General features: G+C 42.5%; 1 long non-coding RNA gene across 1 annotated transcript in view; it reads left to right on the top strand.

Moving 5' to 3' along the window:
- Window positions 1-7,107: 7,107 nt before the first annotated feature.
- LOC310892889 overlaps window positions 7,108-18,605 on the top strand; it is a 50,304-nt gene continuing 38,806 nt past the window's right edge. The window contains exons 1-2 of the long non-coding RNA XR_014578567.1: window positions 7,108-8,654; window positions 15,572-15,678. This is a non-coding gene — a long non-coding RNA (uncharacterized lncRNA). The remainder of the gene's footprint in view (window positions 8,655-15,571; window positions 15,679-18,605) is intronic.

Below are 18,605 nucleotides of genomic sequence, written 5' to 3'. Positions count from 1 at the left end.
GTCCTGCTCCGGAGGCTAAGGAAGGTAGAGGATCAGGTGTGGGTTATAATATGGTGTGGGTTTATGAGCAGTATGGAGAAGGTGAATGGGGACTCTCAAGCTGCCCAGAAGACATTGTTCCTCTAGTGCAAAAAATGGGAGCAAACAGATGAAAAGCACCTGTTGTCAGATTCAGAAAAGCCTGGGATATGCTCTGCTATCCAGCACAGAGCTGAACAGCAGAACTCCTTGCTGCAGGATGCTGAAATCCTATCTGGGACTTGAATAAATAAATGGGGAAAAAATCTATCAAAAGCAATGAAATACAAAGAGAGAAACTCTGATTAATCTTCAGCATAAGCTCTACACGATTTTGAGACTAAAACTGGGGCTCCCAAAACACCAAGCTTTATACAAGACACAACAGACCAGTGCCAGAATAAACTGGAAAACTGGATTACTGGTGCCTCAGCCATCCATAGGCTGTCATTTTACAGGGTTTTTGCCTCTGAGCTCCTAGTCATCAGCTAAAAAGTCTGCTAACAACAAGGTAATATCCCATCTGAGAACGTGGACTGAACATGGCGTGCTCCACCCTTCTCCAAGGCATTGCCTACAGACACCTTAGTGTGACAGTGACAGACGTTTCTAACAGGACATTGGTAGGTGGTACTGCTGGAGGAAAATCAATAACAGCCTGGGCTCTTCTTCAGCTTTCCATCATGACAAGAGTCAAAAAGCTTGAACAGGGTGAAGGAAAGCTTATGAGAGTGCAGCCTGACCAAGGAGCAGCCTTCCCTCAACAAACTCCATCTTCGTCATGTGTTTGTAAATGATTTCTCACTGGTTTTAAAATTTCATATGCAAATGTATAGAGAAAGAGGTGCAAGACATGCTGTACACGTGCATGTAAAATATATCTTAAGTCAGCGGTAGTTTCAGGTCCTCAGTGGGCAGCCTGACTCCATCACATACAGCACCCCAGAAAGAGCTCGCAGGTCTGGAGACAGTTTCAGCCTTTGCCAGGATGTGTCACAGTCTTGCTCCAGCTGGTTTATGGGTCTCCTTTATCAGTGAAAATGTTACCTAGCCAAACGAGACGGAGGAACAAACGGTACCTATCACCAGATCTCCCTATGTAACAGTTTCCAAACATATGCATTAGGTAATGAGCCTGTTTCCCTGACTATGTGTCACAGCACTTGGTGCTATTCTGGTTGTATTTCGCAAGCTGGCATTGCTTTTTAATATGCTTGCTGCTGATCTGTTCTGAATCAGCTGTTCTGCTTATTCTCAGGCTGCTTTTGTGAGAAACCGCAGTTACGCCAGGCAGCTTCTGTCAGCCCCATGCCATACTTCTCACAGGAACATGATTTCCAGCTCTCTCCAGTTTTCCATCTTCATCTCTCCTATCTCTAGCTGCTACTCCTTCTTTCGGTGTAGTGTGAAACCCTTTGTAATGGCAAAGGGCACAGAAACCACTCCAGCAGCCCTCATTGCCTTTTTTTTTGCCAGTGACAATAGCCAAAAATGCACAGTGGTGTAATTCAGTAATTCACATAATTCATGAATGCATTCAGAGAATATGTGCAAGGTGTTGTTCAGAAAGCTCAGCCTTTTGCCTGTGAATCTCTGAGACCTTCTTGTGCATTACATCAGCTTTCTTAACAGTTTACACGCCCTTTTTTTGTTTCCACCCCTCTGGAAACATTTGTCATGGTGTATTATTTTATTCAGCACAGCTGTACATAAAATGTAGAGTGTTAATACTTTGTTTGGCTAAACGTGTGTAATTTGGGAAGACAGGTGAAATGAAGGATTAATCATCAAGCTTTTAAGTCTTGTTAGCTGCGGTTTTAAATGTTGTTTATTTGGAATTACAGTGTGGATATGATGTCTAAGTGGAAGCTCTTTACATATATAAATTAAAGCTCCTTTGTGGTTGATAATAAGCTGGAGGTTTGATTTAGAATCTGTTATTTTCTCTTATATCTGGGTATTCAGATAGACTTATCACAAATAACCCAGTGGTGAAGGTACAGCTACCACAGTGACAGTAGTGTTTTCTTCCTGCTTTCTATTAACGTCCCTAAGCCTTGACTTACAGGATCTCTCCTGCTGGTTGTGGGAAGGTAATTACACCTGGATGCACACCTCACCTTTGGCATCAATTAAAACAGCTAATTCTGGCACTGTTTGTGATGGTTCGTTTGCGCTGCAGCTTTCCAGCAGCCACAAGTTCAGGTAAGGGAGAGCTGAGCTGTGCTCCTTGCTTTGCCCTTCTCCCTGACCTTCTCCAGCCTGATCTGCATGTGAGCACCCCCAGACTGGGCCGGACAAGCGTTCCCCCAGAAGAAGTCCTGCCTCCCTGCTGAAGGAGGTTTTCTAGCTCCTCTTCTGGAAAATTACAGACATCTGGTTACGTGGCTGTGAGTCTTTGGCATAGAAATAAATTGAAACCAATTTTACTGCTCTCATTGAGTAGCGAAATCACCCTTTATGCAGCTCACAGCTGTCCCAAGTCACCTTCTTTCCTATCTATTTATAGATTTCATGCTCAAGACATCTCAGCTTCAAAAGAAATTCTTCTCAGGAAGGAGTGCAGTATTGTCTGGAAAGATAGGGGTACTCCTGCTTTGAATTTGTGCTGTGGAAGAGAGAGAGGTGAATATTACATTTGTCAGAACAGCAATTGAACCAAGAGAACGGAAAAGCACTCACATGATGCTGAGCCAAAAAGGGTATTTTAAAGGATCCTTTTGTGAAACAACTGCTTTGTTTAAACTAAAAGGACATTTTTCAACTTCATTCTGGGACTATTTTATCCTTTTAACCTTTTTCCGCTTTAGATTTTTATTTATTTATTTATTTATTTTAGAGAAATAGTGTCTTTTCAGAAGAGTTGCTTGTTTTGATGTCAGTCAGAACATGGAGGTATTTCTGAAATGAAGCATTTATTAAGTGGCATCCAAACAGAGTGTTTTGATGTAACATTTCCAGCACTTTTCAAGTTTTATTTTGCAACAAATTTTTTAGTTCCCAGATATGCTTTGCCCAGTTTGGGTAAGGGCTGGTCTGCATCAGGCAAAGATGATAAGCAAAATTCCTTCCTAAAAGAGCTAGAGACAAAAGAGTACTCTGAGAAGCAAATCCTTCTTCCTTGACTAGTGCTGGAGGGAAGCAGTTGATTAAATGGTCTTTAGCAGTGCTGTATGATGTTCTTCCATATTCTGCTCTCAGGAACCCATATTTCTTATCTTTCAGATCTGAGGAAAAGTGCCAAAAACCGTGTTGCTAATTGTCACAGACAGCCGGCACATAGCTCGTTGTTGCCAGATATGTGCTTTTCTTTGAAGGATTTTAACATTTCCATTTCATTTGTGACTGCCCTCTTTAGAGGAGAACGCCATGATAACCACATTTGAGCGCGGCCTGCTCACAGCACTGAAGATACACCCTGCCTGACAGAATATAACCATGCTTGGGAAATATATTAACTTTGAACAAGAAGAGAAGGTAATTTTGAGGAAATCATGGTCAGACTACATTTCTGATATCTTATGGGAACTTATTTTCTGTGTCCCAGCATTCATCTCATTTCCTAGTGTACGGTGGTTTATGCGGTAAAAGGCTCAAGACACCAAAATTTCTGGAGGAGCAGTGACAGGAGCGCAGGGGGCACGTGAACAGGTGGGGGCACCCTGGTCACCCAGGAAGAGAAAGGAGCCCAGCCCTGACCCCTCCCCGGGCTGTCCCAGGGGACCCTCAACCCTGTTATAAGACTCCATTCGTAGCTCTTTTCCCAGGTGAGGGACTCACTATGTGAACTTATGGGGGTCTGGGTGCAAGCAGCTGGAGACAGACCATGGATCAGAGGACCCACGTGTTCGTGGTGCTGCCACTGGAGAGACAGAAGTGTGTGGGTGCATACATCAGTGTGTGATCACCAGTGAATTTCAAGCTGGACTAGCTGACAAGTATGCTAAGTGCTGTGGGAGACAGTATCAACGTGGCCATAGGTCTGGGCCAACTGCTGGAGAGACCAAAAAGCTCTGAGCTGACTAATGGAGGGACCGGGGGGTCCAAGCCAGCCCTCAGAGAGACCTTGAGGCCTGTGTATGTACATGTGTGTGTTTATGAGGGACAGCTGCAGAAGGACCAAGGGCCAGCAACCAAGCAGAGTGAATGTCTAAGCCCAGTTACTGGGGCATCCACAGTGTGTGTGTGTGTGCCCACCCATGTGCGTGTGCATGTGTGTGTCTACAGGGGTTACACGCTCAGTCTTGCTGCAGGCATGGAGCTGCAGCAGCCCTGCCAGCACAGCAGTGTATAGCCTGGCTTCTTAAGTCCACCTTGGATTGCGTCCACTTCAGCGTGTCTTTGACAGGAGAAACTCTGGAAAACATTTTCAGCAGTCAGACAGGAGGAGACGAGGACTTGCCAGCATTTGTCATCTGACAATAAGTGTGTAAACAAGCTGGCAAACAGCGTCTCGGATAATCTCTCCGCTTGGGTCTGTGATGTATTTCAGTTGAGCCATGACAGAAGAGAAAAGCTTGCATGCATCTTTTATCTGCAGCTTCCACATCACTGGTTGCTGGTGATCCGAGACGCTGCAGAGGTTGTAGCTGGACCAAGCTGGAAGGAGCTGGAGTCTGTAAAGGTCTTCTGGGCAGCTACACGCAGACCCTGCCACAGCACAGGAGCATTGCCTCTGAGGCCACTGAGGCATGTCATTTTCCAGAGCAAGAGGTTTTGCTCAGTTCTGGGTTGCCTTCCAGGGAGGAATTTTTTTCTAAACTGGCTTTTATCTGCTTTTCTCTTCCTAAATCACTGTCGCAATTGTTCATAGTTGGCTGTGTTTACTTCACATTTATACAGATTTCCAGGACTGAATAACCACCATTTTATATTAATTATTGGAACACAATGAGGAAAAGAATTGAGGAGAAAAGGAATCATCTGTGAAATTATCTGTTCATAGCATCAGATTCATGTATTTTCACACAAGGTTTTCACTTCTATAAGAATCTCTAATGCATACCTCTTGCTAGATAAAGGTATTTCATCCTACTCATTCTCCCTCCCCCCCGCCCCCCCATCAGAATCCTTCCTTCCTTTTCCTTCCTTCTTTCAACTCTTCTATTTATACAGCATTTCTATTAGAATTTACTGCATTGGAAGAAGAACTGTTCAAGCTCAGTTTTGCCCTAACTCAAGCCTCTGTACTTTCTGGAGGACAGGATTTGTTGGCTAAGTGGATTAGCTTCTCTCTCTTTGCTGTCCAGAACTCCATCAATATGGTTACTAAAATAATTGGAGATAAAATCTCTGGCACTTAAAACTACATAATTTTGGGGCTGATGCATTTTGCACAACACACATGTGGGACCTGTAGGTGTTATATGGAGTTTGAGAATTTTATTGGATTTATTTTCAGATTTTTAATAATGGGATGAACTCCATTTTGGAAGCAAGTTTATTGTTACCCAGCAATGACCTGTTTGTCACTGTGCACAAGAGGATTTCAAATCTGCACTTTAGAAGATAAGAACGAATAGAAGTTCTGCTGATTGTGTTCCCTTTGGCTTCAGGATTATGTCCAGACATCTGAGCTGTAGAAGCAGGGAGACAGAAGCAGATCAACCACTTTGTTTTTATCAGCCTCTTCAATGTGCAGCATTTTGGGTAAAACCCTTGCTTCTTACTATGGTTCTCTTGTTCCACATCTGCTCGCTTAGCATCACTCATGTGCACCCTTAGCTTTGCTACAGGAAATATGTAGCGGCAGCGTTGGTCACAAACCCTGCTACAGACTCTTTTATTTAACTGATAGCAACTGCAAAATGGGACTGTGTGTGCCAGGCAAGCACATGGCCCAGGTCAGAATTAGGTTAATTAAAAGGAGATAAGCAAGGCAGGAAGTCCTGAAATAGATAATAGTAGTTGGCATGATCTTGACTTTGAAACTTACTTAATAGTTTCCCTTTTCAGTTTATTTCTTTTCTAAATTTTATTCTTTCGGGCAAGGAGGGAAGGAAATGTGATTAAGTGAGATTAAGTGGCATTTAATTTGCATTTTTTCCTCTTTCCAGCTATATGTCTGCTACTCCTTTTGCTGAAGCCAGTGCTCTTGCATTCACTGGGGACGGAACAAGAACCTGAATAAATAATGGCATGCAGTCCCGTGAAAAGTTGTCCACATGGGATTTTGGAATTGTGATGATACTGGTTGCAGCAAAGGCAGAGTTTGCATGGATAAAAAACTGTGTGTGCTAAAGTACAAGTCTGTGCATTTGCTTAATTAAAGCTCCTGGAGGTCAGTTCAACTGGGCTTGATGTATTTTGCCTGAGAAGGAAAGGAAGCAGCATTAGATCTCTCCCAGATCTTGCTACAGCATTTTAATGGGGAGAATATCTATTTGGAAATCCATAGCCAAACAGTAACCTCTTGGCACCCATGTACAAGTGTCAGGTCTGGTTTACCTCTTGAACACTTATACTCACCTGTTACAGTGGTAACAACTCCTCTTTAGTTCTCTGACTGCATAGAGAGAATATTTTCCTTCTACAAGCGGGTCATACCCTTACTTTGATGACATTACTAACTGCTTGGAGGTGTGGACAGCTAATGCAGATGGCTCAGAAACCATTACAGAAAGCTATTAATGAAAATAATTTGCAATGTGTATTTCCAGGGGAAAGCCGCACGTGAGCAGCAGCCACCTGCACAAGAGAGGGTGCCAGCAACGAAGCTCATGGCACACCCTACACCAGGGCGTCAGCACACTGAAAAGCACAAATTCACAGTCTTACCAGACCTGGTGTAATCTTGTCAGGATATAGCATCCTGATGAGAGGATGTCAATACTTTCTGAACTGTGTAGGCTTAGTTTGTCCCCCTGAGACACCAAAGAGATGCTGACTGCCTGATGGTAAAATCCAGTCTTCCTGCATCATAGATATTTCAGACGTGAAGTTTGGATTGGAAAGCTATACCTCCATCAGCCATACAAAGAAAAGAATTTATTTTCTCTAGAAATTAGATCCTCTATGAGATGAACTTCCCGTGACTTTCTGGCAGTCAGAGGTATGTTTTTCGCTGAGTTGTATTCTTCACATATTGACTATGCTTCCCATGAAATTATAAGCACATTTAACATGAAATTGGCCAGGTTTCACTATCAATTTTCTCATTTTCACCTTTGCAGAAGGGTCTCACAATGCTTAGTGATTGGGCAATTGAATGACAGAAGAAATTCAATGTCAATAAATGCAATGTGATGCATATAGGGAAGAAGCACCCTAGCTGCACATATGGAATGACAGTTTCTAAATTAGCTTTTAGCATTCAGGGAAGAGATTTTGGAGTCACTACCAATAAGTCCCTGTGAAAATCAGTTCATTGCTCAGTGGCGGTCAAAAGGATTATTAGGAATTATTAGGAGAAGAATAGAGAGCAAACAAACAAACAAGCAAAAAAAAAAAGAAAAAAAAAAGGATGCTTCCATATAAATTCATGGTACATCTGCATCCTGAATATTATTCAGTGACCTCATCTACTCAACTCAGGATGGAGAGCTGCAAGTGGCCCAGATAAAGGAGTAAGCAGGCTTCCTGAATCAAGTGGCTTTTGTGTGAGCAAAGGTGAAATACGCTGGGTATTTTCAGCCTGCCGAAGAGATGAAGCTTGATAACATCATGAATGGTAATAGGTAGTTGAGGAAAAGAGATTAATTATCATTCCTGACAATGTAAGAATAAGGGCTGATGAAATAATCAGCTGGGCGTTGAAAAAAGCAGCACTTCATCACCCAGCACATGACGAAGTTGTACAACTCATGGCCACAGGATATTACAGAGACCAAAATAATACATGGGCACAAAAGCTGATGGGGCAAATTCACAGAAGATGGGGCCATCAGTTTATGTTCAAAATGATGTTCAGGATGAAACCTCCAGCTCTTCTGGGCTGGGAAGGGCCTAGAGGGACTGAGACCCACCTTCCTCCTTGTCTTCCTCCTGCTCTGTGTGTACAGAAATGGCCATAAATTGCCTTGCCATGCCCACCCCTCCCTGCCAGCTGCTCCAGAGCTGGCCATGACTGGGCTGCATCCATCCCTATGACTAAGGCACAGTGAGAGGAAAATAAAACCCCTCAGTGTGGCAAAGCCCTGAAGTCCTTACTCAACACTGGGCCGAAGCCTCCGTGGTTTGGTCGAAGTCCAGCGGCACATTTGTGGAAGAGACAGGAGCTGGATAAAGCCCTTTCCTTTCCTGGACACTAACCTGCAATTACAGCTGTCAGTGCAAAACACCTAATATATCCTTATTCATTTTTTTTTTTACCCTTGTTGTAACTTTTTCTTGTATTCAGTGTGCTGTAATTCCTTTTTTTTTCTTTTTTATTTTTTTTTCCCTTTATAGCAGTTAGTTTCTCAGCATAGTCCCTGACCACAAATACTTTTGAGTGGAACATCTGGTTCTAATGTGCGCTCTAGAAATGTTACTTTCTGCAATATCCCACTCCTCCCCCAGATGATATTTTCCCTCTTGTGTTTGCCCAGAACGGCTTGAAAGCGGATCAGTATCTGAAGAAACAAAAGACCCGTCTGAGAACAAAGACTTCAAAAGCCACAAAGTGATTTCCCAGAGCCTGGGGCAGTTGCAGGAGGGTTAGCCTGCAGCCTGGCCATGCAGGCAGGGACACTAAGGGGCTGCCTTCCTCCTCTTCCTCCATGCTGACCTTCCCCACTGCTCCTACCAGCTACCATAACCACACAGACGCTTTCAGCTGCTTCCCTTCCTTGTGATCCCACCTAGTGATCTTCTCCTTTTTTTCAGTTCTACTTCACTTCTAGGCAGACCCACTCCTCTTCAGAGGAGGAAATACTACTACCCAGTCCCTTCTCTTGTTTCTCGCTGCCATTACAGCAGCTTTTTCAGATTTGCTCTCTTAGAAGCCGTCCTGTGCTTTGTGAGTAAACAAACTTTCACCTACTTGTAGGGGGGGAGTACTGCTCTGCATAAAAGAGGCTGTGTAGTTGGTAAAGTGCAGATACAGGATGAAGCAGGAATGTGTAATGTATTTTCAGGCATAGGAAACATGAAAAGCCAACTGAACTCCAGAGAAAACTGTAGTGCACTTCTGGTATGTTTGCAATACAGTTGATGTAAATAATACATGACTCCTGGAAGGAGTGTAGAAATATAAAAAGTTTTATGCAGGGAAGCACTGAACACATGTGGGAGATTCAGATGCACCGACAAATCACGGGCTGGGCGCCAAGCACTGCAATGGTGCCTGCTGTAACTGGGGCTCGGGGACTGAACTACTTTGATTGCAACTCACATCCTGAAAGGGTAAATTGTGCAGTGCCACAACCCACCAAATTATTTAACTTCAGAAAAAAAAAAAAAAAGGTCCTCAGTGAAGGGAGAGGAGGATTTATTATTCCATTATCTTTACAAGCCATCCCAACAAGCAAATATGATCATGGTTTTGTAAGAGTTCACATGAACTAGGCTGTCTTACTGGACTTCATCATTGCCATGAAGCATGGAGAAACGGATCATGATGCAAAGGCATGAAAAAAACCCAGAACCTTAGCTTAATCATTTTAAGTCCCTTAGGGCCCTCGCTGTTGAGAGGTGAACAAATCTGAGCATGTTCTGTGGATCCTGCTGTCTGCGTGACCCTGTGCTGGCAGCTCGGCTGCGGCTGGGCAAGGTGGGATCTTCTGTGTTCTCAGGACCTACTGGCTGAGTGTCTGGGGAGGGAGACTTGCTTCTCCAACCCTGCCCTTTGAGGCAGATCTGGCATCTGTTGCCTCTCTGTTCAGCTGCCCTGCTTTTTCACACAGCCACTCCCCCAGATCCCTCTTTTTCATGAAAAAAAACAGAAGGTAGATGAGAAGGTCCCAGCTCAGCCCTTGACTCCCACTCTTAAGTCACCCTTTTTGTAGTGTTCCTCCCTCCTCTCAACCCAGAGGACATGCCTAATGCCTTTTTCAGCATTAGGATCTTCAGCTATCCTTTTTTTCATCTGCTCATCCATCCATTTAATGCTTAGCATGACTGCAAATGTTTGCCATATGGGCCTGTCTCTTGATATTTTAGTCTGGCCTGAGTTTTGGGTCAGTAATGAGCAGTAAGAAAAATTATAAAAAATCTGTCACACTTGAAAGAAAACTGAATTATAATTTTTATTTATATTATATATAATTTATATATATTATGTAAGCCATATTCTTAACGTAGCTTCTTGGACACCTGGGAAAATGTTTACATTGGGATTTTGTTCCAACTGTGCTGAAGTGACACCAACAGGACAGCAATTCCCTCTGTAATCATTTGCATGCTTCTGATGCTGGTTAGCACATGGTAAATATGACGAACTAGAGGAAATTGTTTGTAATGCTGGAGGTCAGTAGAAATTCGAATTATTTTACAAAACATGCCTGGAAAGCTAGCTGGCTTGTACAGTCACACCAGAGAGACCTGGAAATCACCTTGCACAGCAGCCTCTCTGAAACCTCTCCAGAAATATCTCTCAGCTTGAAGTCTAGTCTTTGGTGGTGGCTGCATTGGTGCAAATGAAGCAAACCTGCTGTGCTGGGCCCTCATCTTTGCCCAGCAGCTCTGTGAGTGTGGTGGCTGTAGGGAAGAGCTTTTACTGCAGTGCTGGAAACTGAGGGAATTGGCTGAGTGAGCTCTAAAGGAGCAGGGATGCCGTGCTTTGGTGTTTTCTGAACATAGACTTTCTTTTCAACATAAATGTTCCAGAAGATGGATACAAGACAACTACTGGTTTGATCTGCTGCTTTCTCTCAGGTGGTCACAGGGACAACATCCTGTGGTCACCCTCTGAATGCAGCTGTGCCGTGCTTACAGGATCTGTCCCCAGGGTCTGTACACAGCAGGGAAACCCCGCAAAGGGCAGAGGACTGGGAAGAGCTTCTCAGAAGTCAAAAGAATCAGGTTAGAAACTGAAGCAATTTAATCGTCTTTTGTAAGAAGTGCAGTGACAGATAATTTTGTCCTCGTTTATAAAAAAAAAAAGCATTCTTTGATATGAAAAAAATACCTAATTTTATAGGAAAAGTGCTTTATGGAAAAGGTGTTTTGAACTCATTTAGACATAGCTGGCAAATTTTAATTATAGATGAACACTTACTTTAGCACTTTTTAGTCATATTTTACTCCTCGGAAAGCATGGTGGGTCTGAGTCAGCAAGATTCACAGCTGCCTCCAGCCCAGGGAGGAGGCTGGGCAGAGCAGACTCTGCAGCCTACAGATGTTGTGCTCTGTTTTCAGCAGCCTCTTGTAACGCTTTTTGAGACCCAGTGATATACTGATTAAGGGGATTTTTTTTTTTAAAGGGAGAATCTAGATGACAAAAATTACTAGAAACAGTACAATTCCCACAGGTCTGACTGAACGACATCTGCTTCAGCTAAAGCACTGAGAGGTTTTTGAAACAAGGCAGGTGTTCAGGTTTCATTAAGGTAAATATTTTAAGCTATTGTCTTAAGGAGGAATGGCTGAGAAAGCAAAGTTGGCTTATTTTGAAGGAAATGGCAGAAATGGCAGAGATCAGGCCAACCAACCACCCCCCCTCACAAAGGAAGGAGTATGATTTTGATGTACACTTCGATGTACTTTTTTTTTTTTTGTATCTAAAAGAGTAACATTTTGGAAGGAAAGGAAGCAAAAAAAGAAAGAAAATGCACTTGGGTGCAGAAACAGGGCTTGCTATGCTAGAGTGGAGGACAGCAATGCAGTGGAAGGGGTGGAAGTGAATTAATCTCTCTCCAAACTCTCTCCAAAACACAAAGTATACACGCTACATGAACATGCTCTTAAAACCCTAGCGGTGCATATATTTTTGACAAAAGTCTTGTTACTTCACCTGTCATTCTGATTTATGCTTCTCAGAGAACATAGAGCTGCAGTCAGGAAAAAAGAGAAAAGCCATATGGCAGACTATCGTCAAACAAACAAACACATACAATATAGATGCCAAACAGATTTTGTTCAAACAAAAGGAGCAGAAAAACAACCCTATCCTCCTTTGATACCTTTATATGCTTTCATAAAAGAGTATTTGCCTGTCTTTCTCCGCCCTTCAAACCTTCTGAACAGACTTGCTCTAAGAGCACGTGTGCTCAAGGTATTTCCTAATTCAGTCAGGTTTTAATAAGATCACAGTTCACAGGGATATATATGGCTAACTCTGTAAAAAACTCTGGGAATGGCATCAATTGTAAGTGTTATCAGTGTGTTTTGTATAGCTGAAATATTGTGAGACGGAAAGCAGCTGACTGGGCTGGAGCTGTCATACCTTGGAAGTGGTCCTTGTGCAGGGCCCCCTTCAACCTGGGCTGAAAAATGAATCTTGCTCTCTTGGAGCCTGCTGTCACCTCCGTCCCACTGTGGAAACCTCTGAAGCAACCCCTTCTCAGGCAGGAAGGACCTTGCTCATTTTGAGTCTGTGAGCTGGTGGGTGTGGGGAGGCTCTTCAGGAACTTGCAATTACAGGGCTATTTTTTTCAAGGAGATAAGTGTCATTTTAAAAGCCCTGGAGCAACACCATCATACCTTTTTGTAAGAGTAAATGAGGAAAGAAATAAAATTATGTCTCCTCAACTTTTACTAAAGAGAGAAAATGCATTTTATCAATTGTGGAAACATTTAATCCTATTCAGGCTGTAGGGCGACATGCAGTTGATGCACACAGACACACGTTTCCAGGTTAGCACTGGGGTTCCATGCTGATGTGAGACCATGAACTTCACAGGGAACAGGCAGCTGGATGAGGGGATGAGGACAGTCAGAACTAGGAAAAAAGAAGAAAACTGACACTGAGAGCAGGGAGAACAGCAAAACCAGGAATTTGGAGGAATAGTCTAGAGGGATGGATGGGGAAGTTGCACAAAGCAATGGAGAATCGGAAAGTGAAAAGGGACTGAGAGCATCCACAAAGACATCCAGAGCTGGCTCTTCTTTTTCCTAAATTCCTGTGCTTCATCATTCCCCTACTTCTGCAGAAGTTCTGTGAATGCCTTGGCAAAATGATTATTTTAGTCATCTCTAAATGGATGCAGATCCTGGAGGCAGAGATCTGCATTAAGGTCTGTGCCACAGCTCTGGGTGCTCCACGCACAACGCTAGCTGAATTCCCATGATGGGACTGATAATTTTTTTTAATAGGAAATTACATGTTTCTTGCTCCCCACCCCCTTTTTACAAAAGGGGACTGCCATAGGTTATCTGTACTTTCATCCATGATAAAATGACTAACTTAATCAGAATTTACCGTGGATGCAGTATTATTCCACACGTTTTATTCCACACAGGAGAATTTGTGTTAATTGCTTGTGTTAATCACATCCTCCCCTGTTCATCTTAATCCCTACATTTAATTTTATTTGGGTTGTGTTGTTCCCTTGAGGAACTGTGCTTGATCTGAGCACAGTTAGACTTGGCTAAGTTTCTTGATGTGCCAAGGAGAGTGGAAGAGTGCACTGAGGATGTGACTCAATCCAAAGCAAAGAGGACAGAAGGGAGGAAAATGCAAAGAAATCTTGATGCAAAAAATGAAGTATTGTCTTGGGGTTTATCCCTATAAAAATACTAACAAGCTATGCTTATTTTAGGAAGCAAAGCAGACAGGAGCAAGTTATTTTGCACTGAGAGATGTGAACTAGCACCACCTGCTCCTGTGCTGCTGCATTTTCTTCCCCCACGGAGCAAGTGGCCTTGTCCATGCAGCTGAATGGAAGCAGCTACAGCTCTGTGCTGTCTCGGGATGTTGCGTGGCACAGTGCTAACAGGCATGAACCTAAACCATACCTGGGAGTGTGCTAACATCTAAATACTGAAGACATTCATAAGTGGTGCTTGGGCACAGGCCATAGCCCTGCTCAGTTTCCTTGTATTGATGTAGCTCATGGGTCTCCAAACAATTGGTAGTATATTTTTGTTGTGCAAAGTCTCTGTGCTTATAGGATACAGAAAGGAGATGCTGTTAGATGGGAATTCCAGATTTACCCTTGAAATTCTTTACTCTTGCAATCTCAGGTCAAATTCTTAGTGTTATGCTAATATAGCTTTTCTTGATATAATTTGCCTTAGCTTCAGTTTAGGATTGAGGGATTTTTGGTCATAATTTTTTGTAAGTGAGGTAATTACTGGGGATTTAGAGTAGGTAATTTTACCCTTGACAATAAATCAGCAATCATTTGTGATGAGGCAAATAGGCATTCAAGCTGGGCACAGTACAGCTGAGGTAGAACCTCAAGGGATTATAAAAGGAACCTGCTGATGTGCAGGTTTCTGACTTTCTGGTGTCAGCATTAAGCGACACTATTCAGATAAAACAAGTCTTTTTCTGTGTGGAATAAAGCTTTGTTTCCAAATACCTATTTGTACCTGGCGAGCGAGACATGAGAATTTGTGTACACAGATATAATGCTCTGTGTTTGATCAGCAAGCCTTAATATTAACTCATCCCCCTGTCCTTCAAGTTTCTCTGGTTGCAGCAATTAATTTATAATACAGTTATAAAAGCACAGGTTGCTGTCGCATCTAAAAGGCCTAAACAAAGCAGCAGCCTAAAGAAGCTTTGATTATAGCTGTCCGCTAGGATCTTGAATCCAAACATGGGTTGTTGCAAGTGTTAACAGCATGTGGTCACAGGAGGACAGGCAGTGTCTTGCAAGGGGCTGCCTTCATTCTTGGGCGACAAAACAGGGAAGAGTTTAAACAGTACAATAAAAATAATTTCTTAAGCCATAGAGATGTTGATAGCCATGCAGTTCTGGTGCAAATCCCCTTGAAGGGCCTTCACTGAGCAGCCCTGTTTGATTTCTTGCCACCAAATCTCAGAAATGTCCAAGAAGCAAGTAGACTGACACTACCCACTGTCTCGTCCTCTCTTTTGCCCTTCCTAGGCACAGGCCTTTTCTGCTCCCCTCCCATGGAAAGGGGCATACAATGCTGAGAGCTGAGACTACTCGACATCCTTTGCAACAGGCTTTAGAAATCCAACGTTTTTTATTTTAACAAGGTTGTCTTTATTGATGGTACATTTGCTCTTGTTCTCTCCAGGCAAGTCTATTAATACACTGATAATGTTTAATCCTTCACCTATTCATGGATAGATAAGCAGGCTGGTACCAGGTCTACTCTCCTTAGCGCAGTAGCATAAATTATAGCACAATGCAAGACTTTCCTAAGCACCTGAGCAGTTTATATAATCCTGGTGGAGTTAATAAAGACATTTCAAGATATTCCTTGCATTATAGCAGATTAATTTATTTTTATTAACGTATCACATCTTTGAATGTTGTAATCATGTCCTAGCTCCAGCAAAATGCTGTGATCCCTGCTCCAGACCTCTTAAAATTTTATGTTAGTCACAAGTCTATTACTGTGGTTAAAGAACTAGCAGAGTAAGTGGGGACAATAGGAGCCTGATGAAAGTTACAGTTATGAGGATGCCTGTTTTTCCAGAGGAATCATGGTTGCATCATTGAGATTTAGGATCTTTTTTTTTTTCCCTTTTTTTTTTTTCTCCTGTTAACATTAGATTAGAAGACACTCATGTGTTGGCACGCAGTGTGTGAACTTCAAAGGAAAAGAAGGAAAAGCCTTTGAGTAAGGAAAGAAGAGAGAGAGTTTTCCAAGATAAAACAGGTACCTTTTTCTGGATCTTCTTTTAATAACACATGAAAAAACACAATTAGAGAAGGAAGTTCTGACTAACTGTAGAGCTGAATGCTGAAATGTTGGCCTTCTGTACTAAAGCACCTTGTCTCCCCACCTCCCTTCCTCCTTCTATCCCTGTCTCTCTCCTTTCCTCCCTCTCTGCCCCATCCTGAGCACGGACACCAGCATATTTCTTGCAGTTGTGCAAATTCTTGTCCAGTAACAGTTTTGAAAAAGACCCAAAAATAAAATGACACAGTAATGTTAAAACAAGGGACTTTAAATTTTGGCTGAGGTGTTTAAAAGAAAATAATTTAAAAGGCAATTTAAAAGCATTAGTGGACTCAGCCTAGCCAAAACCACAATAAATAGCATTTTTTTTTACTTAGTTCTTCCTTTTTTCTTTTTTTTTCTTTTTTTTTTAATGACTTTTGCATTGAAATGGATGCTAATTAAAAGCAGGAAAATCACCAGGCTAATTAAAAGCAGGAAAATCACCAGCTATGTCAGTATAATTTGCATCTATTAGTCACCCAGAAGTTGGTGCAATTCTAGCTTGATCACACAAAAAAATAAAAAAAACATAGCCTAAGGGTGTCTGTAAAGGGGGACTAACATGCAGACATAATACATTGCTAAAAATACCTTATAGGTGAGCATATCTATGTAGGCCATGGACAGCTTCTACTCTTTGAGGAGAAAGGTGAAGAAGGTATCTTAATAAATAAATTCACATGAGTTTTTTAGAAGCATCCTGTTGTTTACTTTAGTAGCAACCTAACAGAGATTTAAATATGAATATATTCTTGTTTAAAACCCCAAAGGGAGAAGGACAACAAGAAGAAACATAGTAATAGAGTACCAGCAAACACTACAGCTACCAAATGTTCCCCCATTACAGTTGAAGACATTATTCTGAAAAAGACCCAGTAATTTCTATTCACAGCAAATCCCAGGAGTGTGAGAGGCAATGGGATTGCCCAGCTTCATGCCAGACTGCCTGCTTTATTTCTAGACATATGCTGACCAATTGTCATGGAAGGGTCAGCCCTGCAAACACTTGTCCCATCCTTGTGCCTTTTTGGCCCAGCAAGGATTGATGATTTAGGATGTCTCTACTCAGTCCTTAAAAATAAAACCAAAAGCCAAAAAAAACCACAACACAACAATCAGCAAACCACAAGCAGGAATGGATCTGAGGGTAGATGGGGTTCACTCACTGTTATTTGTTCTCCCTAGAGTTTACGTGGTTCTTACATACATAATGCATTCAAGTTTACTCATTTTTCACTTCAAACCCTACCACGGGTAAAGGGGTCTGTTCTGAGTGCGCTCACCTTTCCAGATTGTCAGCTTTTTCTGAACATATGATTTCATAGTTACAGATCAGTACTTGCAAGAGCAGCAGTAAAGAACAAAGATGCCAGTCTGGGAATGTGACAGGTCACTGGTTATTAGAAAGATTTAGCGGGCTATTGCATGGCACGGTTATGCAATTTCACACTTTTGCCTTGTCCCTGTGCTCAGACTGGGATGCAGATACTGTGATTGTGCACTGTTGCCCATGGCAAAAATGTTGGGCCCTAGAGGGGTCAGAGTGCAGCTCTTTGTCAGAAATGCTCCTGTTCTTCCAAGAGGAGGACAAGCTTGTAGCTCTTGGGAGGAGAAACAGCCAAGTGCTTCTTCTCATTCTTTGTGAACATTTCTCTCTTCTTTTTGTGATTTGCGGTGTGGACACCTAGCAGTTTTTGGCAAAGATAAAACTGCAATTTCTGTTTTGATTTGCATTACCTGGAAATCAAACCGGGGCCTCTAAAGGGCAGTAGGGCTTCTGTGGCAGCTCTCTGGAGTCTCAGTGGCTACAGTGTGTCTGTCTATATGGAAAATATTTTTTAAAACATGCTTGCTATGAGGACTAAATGGCAACATGGGCTGTCTGCCAATAACCTCAAATCTGTAGTGAGAAGTAATTCAGTCTGCTAGCAAGCTGAGCTCTAGCCTTCCTCTCCTGTATAGACTGTCGATTGCTCTGTGATTTACTAAGGGTAGGTACAAAGCATATTTTATTAAGGCAACATCTTCCACTCAAATCATGGTTCTTAAAGCAAAATGCTAACATTTTACTCACTGGCTCCCCAGCACCTCTCAGTCCTACTTTTAAATGTGATATACGGTTGTGAGTGCAGCTCTTCATCACTCACGGTGGCTTTCAGCATAAGTCATTGCTAGATTTAGCTGCTGCTCTCCATATATCATCAAGTATCTTGAAGCAAATTCATTACCAGAAGGCGGGTGTGTGTCCTTGCTGCATTTTTCCATCTTATCTAAATTGTTGAAATGGTCAAGCAATGTGCTTTTAAAAGTGGAAGTCTGAAAGTATCAAGCTGAGTTTCAGCTGGCAGGTAGGTGAGGATGCAAGTACCATTTACTTCTTATCAAATCCTGTAACAGACCTGACAGAACATCTCCTTGAGAAAGACCTTGCTGTTCTCACCAAAAGCAAACATAAAACTGCTGATGTCAGGCAAGGGAGGCAATGCCTGTGCTTCATTATGTGTTGTAACAACTGCCACGCGTGAGATTACAAACCTTCAATACGAAGTACATTTGAGTCTTTCTTCTCAGTGCACTTGGAGCAGGCCCTGGGAGGCTGCAGTCCAGATGTGGCTTTCTGACGTGTTGCATGGTGACGTGACATCCTGGTGTGACAGAGAGAAGACGAGCCTCAAAAGAGATGTGGAATTACCCAACTCAACATTTGGTATGGGAAATGCATGAATGCCTAACCTACGCATATGCTGAAGATTTCCATGCCTTTGGTGCTGGCATGCCACAACTCCATGGTCTCAGCAATGAAAGTGTTAAAGCCCAGCACCAGGTCCTTATTCTGTGTTCAGGTTCAGGAAAATGTGGTG

The sequence above is a fragment of the Anser anser genome (genome assembly GCF_964211835.1).
Source record: "Anser anser genome assembly, chromosome: 1".
NCBI classification, from domain to species: Eukaryota; Metazoa; Chordata; class Aves; order Anseriformes; family Anatidae; genus Anser; species Anser anser.
This window is presented reverse-complemented; position numbering and strand designations above follow the sequence as displayed.